This window comes from Crocodylus porosus, unplaced genomic scaffold (assembly GCF_001723895.1).
Source record: "Crocodylus porosus isolate Cpor-Errol unplaced genomic scaffold, CroPor_comp1, whole genome shotgun sequence".
NCBI lineage: Eukaryota > Metazoa > Chordata > Crocodylia > Crocodylidae > Crocodylus > Crocodylus porosus.
This window is the reverse complement of record NW_017728886.1, coordinates 156425028-156439671: the sequence shown is the minus strand read 5'-3', so window position 1 is coordinate 156439671 and position 14644 is coordinate 156425028.

Here is a 14644-nt window from a genome sequence, read left to right as displayed (position 1 = left end):
CCAGGAGTGACCAGGAATAACGGTCACAAGCTGGCAGAGGGTAGATTTAGGCTAGACATCAGGAGGCACTACTTCACAGTCAGGGTGGCTAGGATCTGGAACCAGCTCCCAAGAGAAGTGCTGCTGGCTCCTACCCTGGTGGTCTTTAAGGGGAGGTTAGATATACACCTTGCTGGGGTCATTTAACCCCAGTACTCTTTCCTGCCATGGCAGGGAGTTGGACTCGGTGATCTTCTCAGGTCCGTTCCGACCCTAGAAACTCTGCAACTTCAGCACCATGAAGATGCTGATGCATCTCAGGAGGCACCACCCCCTTGCCCTTGCTCCTCCTGAGCCTGGCACCAGTGGGAGCATGCCCAAGAAGAAGTCCCCTCTGGTTTCAAAGACCCCATTGCCCTGAAGCAGATGCAGGCCACCCTGGAACAGTGCAGCAAAGGGAGACAGAAAGAGGGGTGCATTGCAAAGATGAGCAAAATCACCCAGAGTATTGGGGAGATGCTTGCTCTGGATGGCCAGCCCTTCTCCCTAGTTGAGCAGCTAGAGTTCTGGCTCGTGGTGCTTGTGGCCCCATCCTACCAAGTGCCTGTATGTACCACCTTCAGCATGATGGTGGTGTCCTCCCTGTTTGAGGCATGCATGCGTGAGGGAGGAGCTGCACGAGGCAGGTTCACAGGTGGCCTTGCACTTCACTTTGGACAGCTGGAGTAGCCAGGGGTTCATGGGGGACAAACAGCCTGACGAAAGGTTTTTAAACCTGAAAGCTTGCAAAGGAGAATTTCTCCAACTATTCAGTTGGTCTAATAAAAGATATCAGATTCACCCTAAGAACCTTGTCTGGGCTATGTCCTTAGACCAACACGGCTACAACCTATACCCTTTAACACACACACGTGACATGAGTTTTGCTTTCAGCAGTTTGAGGTGCAGTTTCACAGAAACCCCTGCACTACTCTGCCTGAAACCTGGCAGGCCTCCCTCATGCCCACACAAGGGCCTATGTATGTATGTGGCAGGGCAGGTACTAATGAGGGCAGGCATTTAATGCCCTGCTCTCAGAGCTGGAGGCGGCAGTTTAGTTTCTCACCAGCACAGCTAGCAGGGGAAGAACATCTCTCTGCTGAGCTCCTGTGCCAGGAAGAACTTGGAGGTATAAGGGCTAGGGCTATAGGGGAAGGAGAAGGCCCCACATCATCCTGGGAATGACCTAAAACTGCATCCTGCCAGCATAGGAAGGCCTGGGTGGGACTGCTGGTGTCATGGCATGGAAATGCCAGGACCATGAATCTCTCTGGTGAAAGGTGGGTAGGAGGCACTTGATAACCTCCAGCCACTGCACAGTCCTGGCTGGAAAAAGCCCAGACCTGTAAGATCTTTGAGAGTCCTGAGGCTTACTGGTTGCAGTGGACTTGTGAGGGTGAGAACAGGGGTTACCATGCCTGCAGTTTTCATCCTGCTGCACCTTAAACACACACAACAAAATCACACAGGTCATGAGTTTTGCTTTCAGCACCTTGAGGTGCAGTGTCCCAGAAACCCTTGCACCTATCTCCTTGAAACCTGGCAGGCTTCATAGCCTCAGACGGGGCTAGCAACCCTGCAAGCTTCATCCAAATCAGGCAAGAAACAACAAAGTTATAGGCAGTTTTGTCATTCCCCATTATAGCTTAGAGCCAAAACACCACCGAAATTCCGAAATAGTTCTGAAAGAGTTTAGGCTGAAACTAAATGGGACACTGATTTGAACACTGAAACAAATCACTGTACCTCTGAAATGCCAAATCTGAAACAAAACGAAACACAGCCATTTCGGCAACCCTGCCAAACACCAAAATGAAACACTGTCCCTCTAAAACACCGTATCCGAAACTGAAACGAAACACAGGCATTTTGCACAGCCCCACTGCGCTGGTGTTAGTGACAGTATAAAATTTTAGAAAAATGTAATTAGGGTAAACAAGACCTACATTTTCACAGTGTTAATTGTATTTTGTTTAACTAGGCTATCTAGTTTGTTTTAATACAATAAACATCCTACGTCTCCAGGACTAAACTATTCTTTAACTTGCCACATATACAGCCAGTTTTGCAGCCTATTAAAACATAAATTTGGAAGATCAGTGGTGGAATTCAAGTATAAGATTTAGACTATTTGCAACAGTGCAATTGACCAGCAGTAGACAAACATAAATTATATGACATCTGAGAGCTAAATGCTTTAGAGCATGGGGAATCAAAAGCATTTATCTGCTATTAGGGAACTCAGAACTATTCTTCAATAAGATCAACATGTGACTGTGTAAATTAACCTCAGCAACATAGCAAATAAAAGAACACAAATATTCTTCCTTCCTTCTCCTCCCTCCCAAAAAACACCTGCTTTTGTACTTCCAGTGGTGAAAATCTGAAATTAAGAGCGTGTGAGTTCTTCTTAGAGGCTGACCAGTCAAGAAAGTTTAATAATGTAGTGACTACACTAACTGTTAGGACAGTCCAGTGTTCAAATATAATGGACTTGCTTTTTGAGAGTCATAAATCACAATTTGTAATGAATATAAACAAACCATTGATGATTTGCCTTCCTACTTTACCTCACTTCGAGTTACGAACAACATGTTGGTTTTTGGTTAAATACAAGTTCTGGTAATGAGTGAGAAGCACAACAGGGTTTTGGGCACAAGATGCTGTACAGGAGATGCCAGGAAGGTCATTTTGTGCCTGAAAGCTTGTCTAACATTGTTTCCAACTATATAGTTGGCCCAATCATGGGCAACTGGTGCCTCCTAAGTCCCCCGCAGCTGACTGCACTGACACGCTGCTGGCACTTCCAGGATGTGGGGAGACAGTGACGAGCAGCTGGCGCTCTCGGGGGGCACCAGTGCTCTAGCCTGCACCCCTGCCTGTTGCTTAAGTGGAGAACGCTGACATCATGGGGTGCACCAGCGGTCTCAGGGGGTGCACGTGGCACTGGGTCCAATAAATATATTACTAAATACATTTTTCCGCTCACGTACTCTTCGGAGCCACAACACTTCTGGAACACTATCCTGATCAGTGACAGTCACTGTTACATTGTGGCATGTCTACTGCATATATGCAGATTTTCTTGACAGTAAGAGATCACTATCCAGAGATATGAACCCATGAAATCAGATCTTTCATAAGTAGGCGCAGTTACCCTTGAAGGAAATGCAAGTTATGACTCCCGGATCTACTCCCTTGACTTTCTTTTCTGAAGGCCTGAGTTTCATAGTTTCTAGGTTTCATAGTTTCTAGGGTCGGAAGGGACCTGAACAGATCATCAAGTTGGACCCCCAGACTCGATGAGTTCAAATCCTCCTCTGACCATGAGTGAAATGAAGTGGGATGTGTTTTTGTTTGTTCTGTGTCCATCTCAAGATCATGGAACAATTTAAGAGAGATGCTAGAGGAGGTGATTTGCCCGTGTCATGTCTGCCTGTGGCAGCTGATATCAGTCTCTCACAAAAACATTATTTATTTTTAAAGAACACTCCAATATAGCTTAACAATATTACCACACATCTTGCTCAAGCAAACAATTTTTCCAATCTATATTCAGTGCCAGAGTGACTGCAAAATGAGTTACTGTACTTTAACTCGCTGCCTTGGCTATAGTGACAGGAAGTTAATTAGACAAACTCCAACTGTGTCTGCCGGACCTCAGTTCACATTACCTAAAAGCAAGAGTACCTGCTGCTACTTGCCTCCTTCTTCCCAGAGCGAGCCACACCTGCATCCTGTCCTCCCCCCTGCCCCGGCTGGGCAAGCAGCAGCAGGGCATAGCCCCCACTCCCAGTAATGCAGTGCCCACATCCCACACCCCCTCTTCCCCCCGAGCAACTTGTCCCAGATCCAGCCCCAGTACCTCCCTCCCCCATATCCCTTCTCTTCCCTCTGCCCCAACCCCAACTGACTTACCAGCTGGAGGCAACTGTGCCCAGCATGGTGAGGACTGCTGCCTGTTTACTCTATGGCCGAATCTCTGAATCTTTTCTAAATCAATTCAGAGGCTTCTGCACTGTTTAATAGCTCACACTGCTACTCGAAAACTCAGCAACTTTTGTTGTCCAATAAAAAAGTTAACCATACATATATACTAGGATTCAACAAGCCAGGAAGCAAAATTTTCAAGTCTGGGCTTTTAACTTTTATTATTTATTTTCCCCCCTCATGATCACATACCACCCTTCATTCAAGTCCCTTACCTATACAAGGAGAAATGGATTTGAAAAATCATTTCCTTTTAAATGCCATGAATCTAGAAAAGCTACTGTCATCTTAAATCAGATATTCTGAGTGATACTCAGATGCTTGCACCTAATATCTGGGCTCTGTGTTATATATGGCCTTCTGCTCCCACATTCACAAGAACAGAAGATCCTACCAGATCCAGAAATCTAAGATATTGTTCCACATCACATTGTAAGAGGGGGACAAGGTTAACATACCAAGTTTAACAGACTGCATGTTCAAGTAGCTGTACTTAACAGGTGAAGGGCAAACTTTAAAAAAATTAAAGTACCAGTCTATAAAAAAAATCCCTTTCTTCTCAGATTAAAAAAAAATCCAATGTCTTGGCAAGCATGAATCCATGTACCTGACTCATTGACAAAGGAAATATTACTTAGCAGAAACCCTTTGCAAAAAACCACTGCATGGTTCACACAGAAAGACTCTGCCCACAGAAAAGAACTGGACTGAGGGATAGTATTACTACTGTTCTTTATGTATTATTTGTATAGCATTTAGGGACCTCAATCAGGGATTAGAGTGCCATTGAACTAAGTACTGTAAAAACAGACACCACAAAGGCAGTCCGTAACCTTGAGAACTAATCTTTAGCCCTTCACATGCAGCATCCGGCTACACTGAGGTATGGGAGAGTGTATGTTAATGAATTCAATATACGCCTAAACTGACTGACCACATCTTCTTCAGCAATCTCTCGTAGTCGAGGATGATTGTCTTCCAAGATTGTCTTAATCTGCAGGTCCAAAAATGGCTGATGAGGCTGATCTGGGGTTGACAGACACTTGATTAGCCATGTAATCCTACTGCTGCACCACTAGCTCTTCTGGACCTTGTGGACCTGCTTCTATTTGCAATCCTAACTCATGACATCACATCTAAATTTAGTTTGTAATCTCAGCTAAAAGATTTTGCACTTCTGTATTTCTTCTATTTTCACAGTCTGAGGCAATGTAAAACAATGCTTGTGTTAAAATGGCTGAATGAGGTAAATGTCTTCTAACCAACTGAAGGGAAAAAACCCTTGTGCTAAATTCTGTTTCCCAAAATATTTATCTGTCTCTGTAAAATGGCTTGGTAAGTGTGGTCCTTATCCAGAATTAGGGTTTCCAGGTGCTATGATTATATAAAAATAGAAGCACTGGCTGACACGTACGTGTATGCATCCAGATGCACACGCAGGCTTCCAGAGAAAATGCGTAGCAGAAGAAAAAAAGACAAAATACCCACCAATTATTATTGCTGGTTAAATATGGAAGTGATAGCCAATATACTGCATTGTGGTCACTATCAGACAAGAGTAACAACACAGGTGGGCACCAGGGCCGGCCTGTCCTATTCTACAAAACCTGCAGCCACAGGGGGGACCCGCAGCTAATGGGCCCTCTGCATCCAGCCGCTTGCCTCTCTCCCCCACCTCCACTGGCTTCTTCAGGGCAAGGAGCCCCAAAACTATGTCTTGCAGGGGGCCCAAAAAAATTGTGGGCCAGCCCTGCTAGGCACTTGGGGCAGCAGCTACATGCAAGAGAGCTTCCAACTGCACAACAGCTGCAGCTGTAGTTTTTTTCAGCCTCCCTAAATTGGCTCAGTGGTTGCCCTGCCCTAGTTACACATTGGTCACTATAAAAAAAAGACATACACTAAGCTACTATGCTAGTAGCATGTTAAATTTATACATGCTGAGTAGCGAGGATGTGTACAGCTTAACAGGACAATTCACTTCTGTTTCTCCTCTGGGCTACATCAACCTGCCTGACAGTTTCCAATGTTAAGTAACTCTTCCTTCTTGGCTTGTGAACTCCAAGCTTAAACTGAGGAGGCTGCAGCATACAAGGAAAGAACCCAAAGGTTTCTAACATAGTTCTCCTTCTCTTCAGCTTTAGTAGGAGCAGATGAAGAGGCAATGTTTGGCAGGGCATGCCTGCAAAAAAAATAACAGTATGTAGCCTTTGTGAGCATGCTTCATTTGGAAGGCTTGAATGCTGCAGCCATGCTGCACACTTCTGTTTCTGTAAGTAGAAAGGCTGGGAGGGAGGGAGGGGGAAGCCCTTTCACAGTTCAGCAGTCAAGGCTGGAAGCTATTTGGATTTGATGAGGAATTTCAAGTGGAAACCATATGAGTGTGTGTGTGTGTGTGTGTGTGCGCACCTGTGTGAAGCTAAACTATATTTAAAGAGAACAAATGACTTCTTATAGTGCCTCCACAAGGTCTTATTCTAAAGAGGCACAAGTAAGCCTCATTTGTCTCGCCTTAAAAGGAATGGAAGATCATTTGTTTTTATCCTGTCTGAAAACTGGCTCGCGCTAATCAGTGGCCAAACCCAAAGGAGAGCAACAGCATGATTAAATTGTTAAGAGACACTGTAAACAGCTTTGATGTTAAACAAAAACTATCATGGTGGGGCCATTTTAATACTTCAGACCCCTTCCTTCTGATACCCTGCTGTCAAACAGACTTCTTCAACATGCTACAGAAGAATGCACAGGGATACTTGCCAAGTCTATTCTGACTGAACTTCCAAGGTCTCCCCCCTACCTGAGAGAGAAAGCAGCTTGATGGAGTCTACTATTACCTTTCACACAGCTTCTAATCCCAGTTGTCTTGCTGCATTTCCAGGAAGAAGATAGGTCCACTTAGGACAAGGACTGGCTAAAACATTCCTACTAGTTCCTGAGATGCTGGTCAGAAAAAAAGGGTGGTTGTCAGGGCATTTTATTTCTCAGTGAAACCAGCTAGGTGTGCAGTGCCCTCTGCAGCACTTGAACCCTGTAAGGTAGAGCTGTTTGTGTGTCTGATGTATGGCCAGGATGGAGCGGGCTGGCTGCTCAAGGGCGTCTTGGTGCTCCCTGTGCATCATGCAAGTCTTTGTCATTAACCTCAAATAGATCAGCAAACAGGGTAATAATTAGAAAGAGGCTGAGAAAAGACAATCTATGATTACACATATCAGCGATCACAACATGCTGCCCTGTGCAGACTGGGGGAATGGGATGTATCAAGGTATAGGAGGGAACCCAGAGAAATGTGAAAGTGGATTTAGTATCTCATACCCTTCACCCTCAGCTTTTGACCAACAGAGAGCACTCACTAGTTCCATAGGTGGGTAGAATGAATTTCCTGGCTTGAAAAAAGACAGGAGTGGGCCCATACATCATACTCCCAGAATATGCTTTTCCTATAAAATCAGGATCAAGACATTGTCTCATATCCATAACATTCTTCCATGCAAACATTTGCACAAGGAATTTCCCATGTAAGATGGTATGTGGAATCTAGCCAAATGAAAGTCCCCTACGGAGTAGAATAATGTTGTCCCAATAATTGCATATAAAGGTTGATTAGGCTTATTTCACAGAAAATTAACAAAATATATTTAATCTGAATTAGTCAATGCCATGGTAGAAAAATCCAACAAAACGGTGATGTAGTTAACAAGGGTTTTGCCTTCATGTTCACAGTCAAGACTTGGGAAAAGAACCAGACATGCTCCCCACGAAGATTTTGGTCTGAATTTTACCCTAGTGAACACTGGGTTGCTATGCTGGGAGCTGTACTAGCGTATTTTCATAGTGGTGTCATAAACCTCCTATACTTAAATATTCATAGGGGCAAACCATGCTCTCTTCTGCAAAAACTTTAGCCCCAATCTGAATCTGGCCTAAAAAACTGTTTGGAGCTTTGGAGAAATTATTTCTACTTCTAGCTTTACATTATAGGCCCTAAAATGTTTATGAAGATGCCCTTTTGACTCAACTTCTGTTGTAGGAATTTGTTGCTTTGTGATACACATAATGATTGGCTATTTTGTCATTTTTTCCAGTGTGAAAGTAGCAACAGGGATTCATCTGCCAGGCGAGAGTGTCTCATTCAGCATTTGTCCAGATAATGGAAGGCTTAAGTTACAGAGTATATCAAAGGTTACCTTCTGGTAATATAGTCTTCCTAGCTTATCATGGATGAGATAATAGTTATATTATGTTCTTGACTTTGTTTTTTAAATGTTCCTTTGTCCTTTAAATGTTCCTCCACCCAGCTAACCAGTCAGAACAACTCTTGGTTCTCTTTTGGGCAACAGACCTCCAAGGAGATCTCCTAAATGCGCAGTCAGAAATAGTGTTAGAGAACTTAGTAACAACTATCTGCAAGGAAAGCAGTGAATGAGGTTAAAAGGATACATGGAATAGGAATGAAAATGCAGTGTTAAAAACTACTTACTAGAATGCATACATTTCCATTGCAAGGTTTTCCGTGAAGATAGAACAAACTAACCACCATTGTTAGAATTCAAAAGCTAATAAAGTTTGTCAGTCAGTATGAGAAACACCATGGAAGTATCCATTTGTATTTTTTTTAATTTCAGTCTAATTTATTGCCTTAAGTTGAGATCTCAATTCCTTTCCCAAGAGAACTGATAAGAAAATTTCATAGTTATAACTGTGGAAAGAAAGACAGACAGACAGACAAACCAAACCCCACACCCTACTCTTTCTGCATAGGTAAGTTTAGATTAACTGGTTTAGCTGTTAAATCATGACCTCAAGCCATTTAATTCTGTTCCTCATCAGATCAGTCCCCCTACCCTTTTCAGGTAGTCAAAAAGATGCATTTTAATGACCTGCCCCTCTTTCCTGCAAGAGAAAATAGAAGCAAGCTGGACTCGTGTAATTAAGACCTCCCCCTTACTTCCTTGTTCAAAGCCATTGTGAAAGTGCAGCTGAAACCCATTAAATTCAATTGAGCCCAAATGGCCCATAAGTCATATGGAAACTTCTTTCCCTCTGGGCATCTAAGTCAGGGGGATTGCTCTCAGGCTTTCCCTCTAGCTTGCTCCTTCCACCTTTTGGATAGGGGAGCCAGCAAGATGACGGGGCATCTGAGCTTCAAGGCCTCCAGGCTTGGGGCTTGCCTGTAGGATACCAGCCATGGATCTGGGAGTACCTGAAACCACAGGCTGAAGAGTCTGGGATGTAGGATACTTGCTGGTGGTAGTGCCACACAGAGTTGAACGCTTGAGCTCTGCTCAGTTGTTAGAACTTAGAACTGATTTGTCCTGAGACCATTTTTTTTTTTAATTTTGTAAGTCAAGAGCCTTCCTTTAAGATCCAGATTCCAAACAAACTCAATCTGTTTAATTTTCATATAAGTAATATTAAAATTAAAGAAAATGTGTGGTATGGGAGGAAGCTGCACATCACATGGAGCATTATGGAAGATTCAGTCATGTTGTGAAGAACATAATCTGAACTATATAAATGAGCAATTAAAACATTAGAAATATACTCATCATTTTCCTTATTCAGTGTTACAAGGAAGCACAGTTGCTAACAAGCCCATCAGCAAATTTAGATTTAATTCGTGCTTTTTTAATAAATCTGTGGATCTGAAGACAGAAAACACTCACAGGTATTGCTTTCCTGTTCATTTAATCCCCCCCCTCCAGCTGAGATTTTTTAGTTTAATTTTCATGTTGCAACTTTAAATTTGTTCTACTTTGGGAATCTACCTATTCACTGTAAGATCATAAAATCACAACAACTGAAAAAATACGGGATTCAAATGAAAAAGGTTTTTAAATTAAACTGTCCCATAATATATTTATTACATATTTAGTGATGAAATTCACCCCTGAGCAGAGCGTTAGGATACGGGCAGTACACCACTCGTGGCATTCATTCCTTATTTTCAGTTTTAAATGAGCCTTATCTGCTGTAGGGACCTTATTCTGAGTTTCTGTTTAGGAGCTGATTTAATCCTGGAGGCTTTAAGAATAACTGGAAGCCCAGACCTTTCAGCTAAAAGCTCATTTCCATGACTTTACAATTTTATAAAAATTAAAACTTTAAAAGGGTTTTAAAAAAAGAAAGAAAGAACTTTGATGCAAATGCACAGTCCAAATATTAACTCATAAGAACTATCTGAATCTTGTTTGAAAACATACTGTGTAGATTATCAACTCATTCTGGTTCAATAATTAGCTGTGGAATAACTATCTGCAGTCAGTAACTGTATACATGAGCCACAAAGAAACTAATTTCAAAATTAAATATGGACTACATTTTAAAAAGTACTATTAAGGGAAATTATACATCCTGTGGTTCTACTCTGAAAAGTGATGCTATAAAAATGAGCGTCCTTGAACCTAATGAGGGTTCCAAATTTAACAACTTTCATTTCACATTGTGGCAGGGATGCCACTGCAAACTAGGACTCACGTTGTGGCCAGAAGCGGAGAGAGATGCGGAGCAGGCAGGACATTGCCAAGGATCAAAGGTGGGGCGGGAGAGAGGCCACCGCAGGAGCACAGGCTTCACTGAGACTGGAGGGAGAAAAGCCAAAGTGGCCACAGCGGACCGCAAGAGAGCCAGCACTTTCAGCCACACCAGCGTGGGCACACTTTATGGCTGCATGCTGATGCTGGTTCTCTAGCTGGCCCTCGGAGGGGGAAATAAAATACCCACTGGCCAGCATTCAAGGAGGACCATGAGTGAGCCCTCCAGAAGGCCCAGAGCGGTCAGACGCATATGACTGCCCTGACAGGGGCGAGCGGTGGCAACCCCAGGAGATGGAATGCCCTGACAAAGCTGGCTCAACGGAGCCTGAACCCTTACCTGGGATGAGACAGTGGATCCCAGATGCAGCCAGTGTAGACTAGGACAGCAATGAGCCTGGGGAGAGAGTAAAAAACAATAGAATGCTGTGATTAGATATTGGTAGAAAAGGGAGAGTGCCTGAGCGTAAGGCACCCAGAGGCAACTAGGAAGCCAAATTAGGTAGACATGAGGCTCAAACCAGGACAGTACACCATCTGAACTGGACTGTGACCATATAAACACTTGAACCTAATGAGGGTTCCAAATCGCCTTACCATGGCGAGCAAACTTTGTCTCAGCCACAGACAAGGAGCAACATTTCTGGTTGGCACATGGTGGGGTGTAGGGGAGGCAGAGACCCAAAATGAGAGTCCAGGCAAGAGTGTCAAAGGAGGGAACCAGGAGGCAGGATTTAAAAACATCCTCCCAACAAGAACTGGTAACAACAAGATGTGTCAGGAGAGAATCCCTGGGAACCCTTCGAGGTATCTGACTGGAAGACAAACTGTCAACTCAGAAGGAGATGGCTGTGCCTGAATCGCAAGAAAGGGCAAAGCGTGCTAATGAATGTCATGGGAGGTTACACATATATTTGTAATTTACAGGTTAAATATTTTTCCCTAAGGCTAGGGACAGACATTCAATAAGCCTAAGCCTGAATTGATTCAATCTTTTCAGGTTAGTTTAGAGTTCCCCCCAGCATGGAACAGAGCCTCCCCTTGCCCCCCCTCTGGGGCCAGGCAGTATCGCATGGAGCCCAACCCCCCAGCCCCGAGGTGACAGAGAGGGAAGGGGAGGAGGAGGAAGACTACCCATCTAGCACCAAACAGAGTCTCCCTCCTGATCCTGGGAGGAGGAAGATGAGGAAGAGTCCCCCCCAACATGGAACAGAGCCCCCCCCCCCATCCTGCAGGACAACCAACCCAGCATAGTCCCTTAAAGTGAAGGGGGCAGGGAGAAGGGTTAATTCCTCCCTCTGTCCCTTCCCTACAGCTGGGATCTGCCAGCTCCAGGAGCCACCACTGTAGTCCCCTCCCCTCTGCTCCCTGGCAGACAGGCTGACCTGGCTGTGGTGGAAGAAGGGGGAAGAAGGGAAGAATTAACTCCCTCCCTGCTGACTACCTTAACGGGGCCGTGCCAGTCCCTGCTCCAGCTAGAGAACAGAGGGGAGGAGCCAGCTCTACTGTGGAGCAGAGAGACCCACCCAGCCCAGCGAGCATACTAGGATGCTGAGGGGATCTGGTTTATCTTAAACCAGCAACGGGTCTGGGACAGACATTGCATAAACCAGTTTGAGCCAAATCATTCAAGTCTGATACTATATTCAACCAGGTTTATCTCAAACCAGGAGGGAAAATGCTGCCAGCTTAGTGAACTGTGTACCTCATGAGGCTCGCAGGTGGTATCATTCTCCCTGCTGCCCCAGCTGCAGGCTCCACAGCTGACAAGGCTCATAGCGGGGCAGTTTTCTCCCTGCTGCAAGCCCCACAACTGACACCACCACTGCAAGTCCTGTCAGCTGCGGGGCTGGCAGTAGGTGGTACATCCCTGTGGCTGGGAGCTGCTCAGTTGATGGGGCTCCCAGACCCAGGGGAGCACTAAACCACACTTCAATTAATGGCGCAATAAGAACAAGCTACAAAGTTATTACACATTTCGCTTGTTTTATCATGCCATTAATTGGTTGAACTTGCAGCTGGGTCACAACTTAAGGCGTGATTACAAAGTTAATCTAGAGTTACCGTATTTCCAGTTCCAAAAAAAAAGACAACTGTCATGCAGGGGGAGGGGAGATATATAACTCTGGGAGGGAGTGATATGGCAGTACTCTGCCCCTGCTCATTCTGTTGCACCTCACTCCCAAGCCACAGTTCCCCCAGCCCTGCCAATGCCCCTCATTCCTGACCCACAGCTCCCTATTCCCCCAGCCCTGCCCCTGCAAGCACAGACACTGACCCCAGTGCCACTGGGCCAGCCACGCAGCTCACTGCTGCTCCCTTCTAGTGCCCTTCCGACTCTTCCATCCCCCGATGGGGAACCATGCATCCAAGGCGTGTGCCTCCTCTGCTCTGCTGCAACCCTGGACCCACTGTCCCTACCTCATACACACAACCCCCACCCTCCACCCACTCCCCAGACTTACCTGCATCCAGCTGTTGGGCTGCTCCCACCCCCTGCTTAGCTACATACCACTCACGTGTGTATGCCCTACCTCCAATCACCCTGCCCCAGCCCCGAACAGCTCGTTGCTGGGGCAAGCCTGGAGCAGAGCAAAATCCTGGACATTTGATCGTACTTTTTAAAGAAATCGCACAGACCAAGATTGGAGGATCTAAAAAGAGGACATGTCTAGGAAAACCCAGACATGTGGTAATCCTAGATCTGAAGAGTAATGTGTGGAGGGAGGTGTATCTTTTCCTTTAGTTGACAGAGTCCAGTAGATGAGTAATACTGATTCTGCCCATCTATGAAAGATATACTGGACCAACAAGGCTTCCTAAAGGTAAGACATTTATAAGGCAGGCTGTGTACGTACAAAGAAAAAGTAACAAAGAGCCATTTTTCTAGATAATCATCATTTTCTCATGGTCCCATTTTCCCCCCACTTCTCTGAACAAGAGAGAGAGAGCCCTCCTCTACTTAGGTTCTCTTGAGTAGAAAAAGTAGTTGAAATTAAAGCAGAAAGTGTTACTCTGCATCCAGGCTAACACACTTGATCACTTCTCTATAACTAGACAAACCCATGAACTCCTAAGGCCTTGCTGCTGAGAAGGCAGTAACAGAGGTTTCTAAATCCTTAAGGCTGTGCTACCAATCTGGAGACTGTAAAAGGACAATGTGATTGATCATCCAGGATGTTTTGGCAACACTTGTTAAAACTGTCAAGCAAAGTCTCCTTTATTTGCCTGTTTCTAATACAAAAGCGAGAAATAGCTAGGTATTTTAGTCATTGTAGGGTAAGAACTAAAACTGAAGAAGGAAGATGCTGAAACATTTATCGAGCAGAAGCATGCATCTCTCCCTCTATAAAAAAATCTGTCTTGAATTAAAACCCACAGTAAAATATAGTAGGCCTACATATTCAGGAAACAGTGAAATTCAAATGAAAGGGGGAAAAATTTCTGTCTCTACTCTGATTCCCCAGTACAAGGCAGCATTGAATTAAAATTGAGAAATGAAGCTTGCTGTAATCACCCTTTCTGGTAGATAAAAGTTATCTGTGGACAGATTCATCCCTGCAGCTCTTACACTGTCTCCCTAAGCTTCACAGCAGTGAAAATGGCAAGGATTAAAATAAAAAACAACAGCAGGCTGTATTCTTGCTCTATGTGAGAAAATGCCTCAGCATAATTTAATCAACACCATTTAAAAGGAAAGATTAGGTAACTCAGATCCAGTCTTCAGTGCAAGATACTAAAGCTGCAAGGTAAAGCTACTATGGCACTGCTCCTCAACCTTCTTAGACCCAAGGCACTCCTCAAAGGCACCCCTACAAAAAACAGGTTTTGGTTTTCACTCATTTTTGACAGGAAAAGTAAGAGAGCAATTTTTCTGTTGCAAAGAATTCAGATCACAACAGATCACAATGTGCTTAACTACTGATTCCTATTTGAAATCTCTGGCTTTATCTTGTGAAACATGTTGGCACAGTGCAATATGCTGATTGAGAAACACTGGCGTATGGGGTCAGCAAATATCCATCTCATAGTTTCATAGTTTCTAGGGTCGGAAGGGACCTGAGCAGATCATCTAGTCCAACCCCCTGCCATGGCAGGAAAGAGTACTG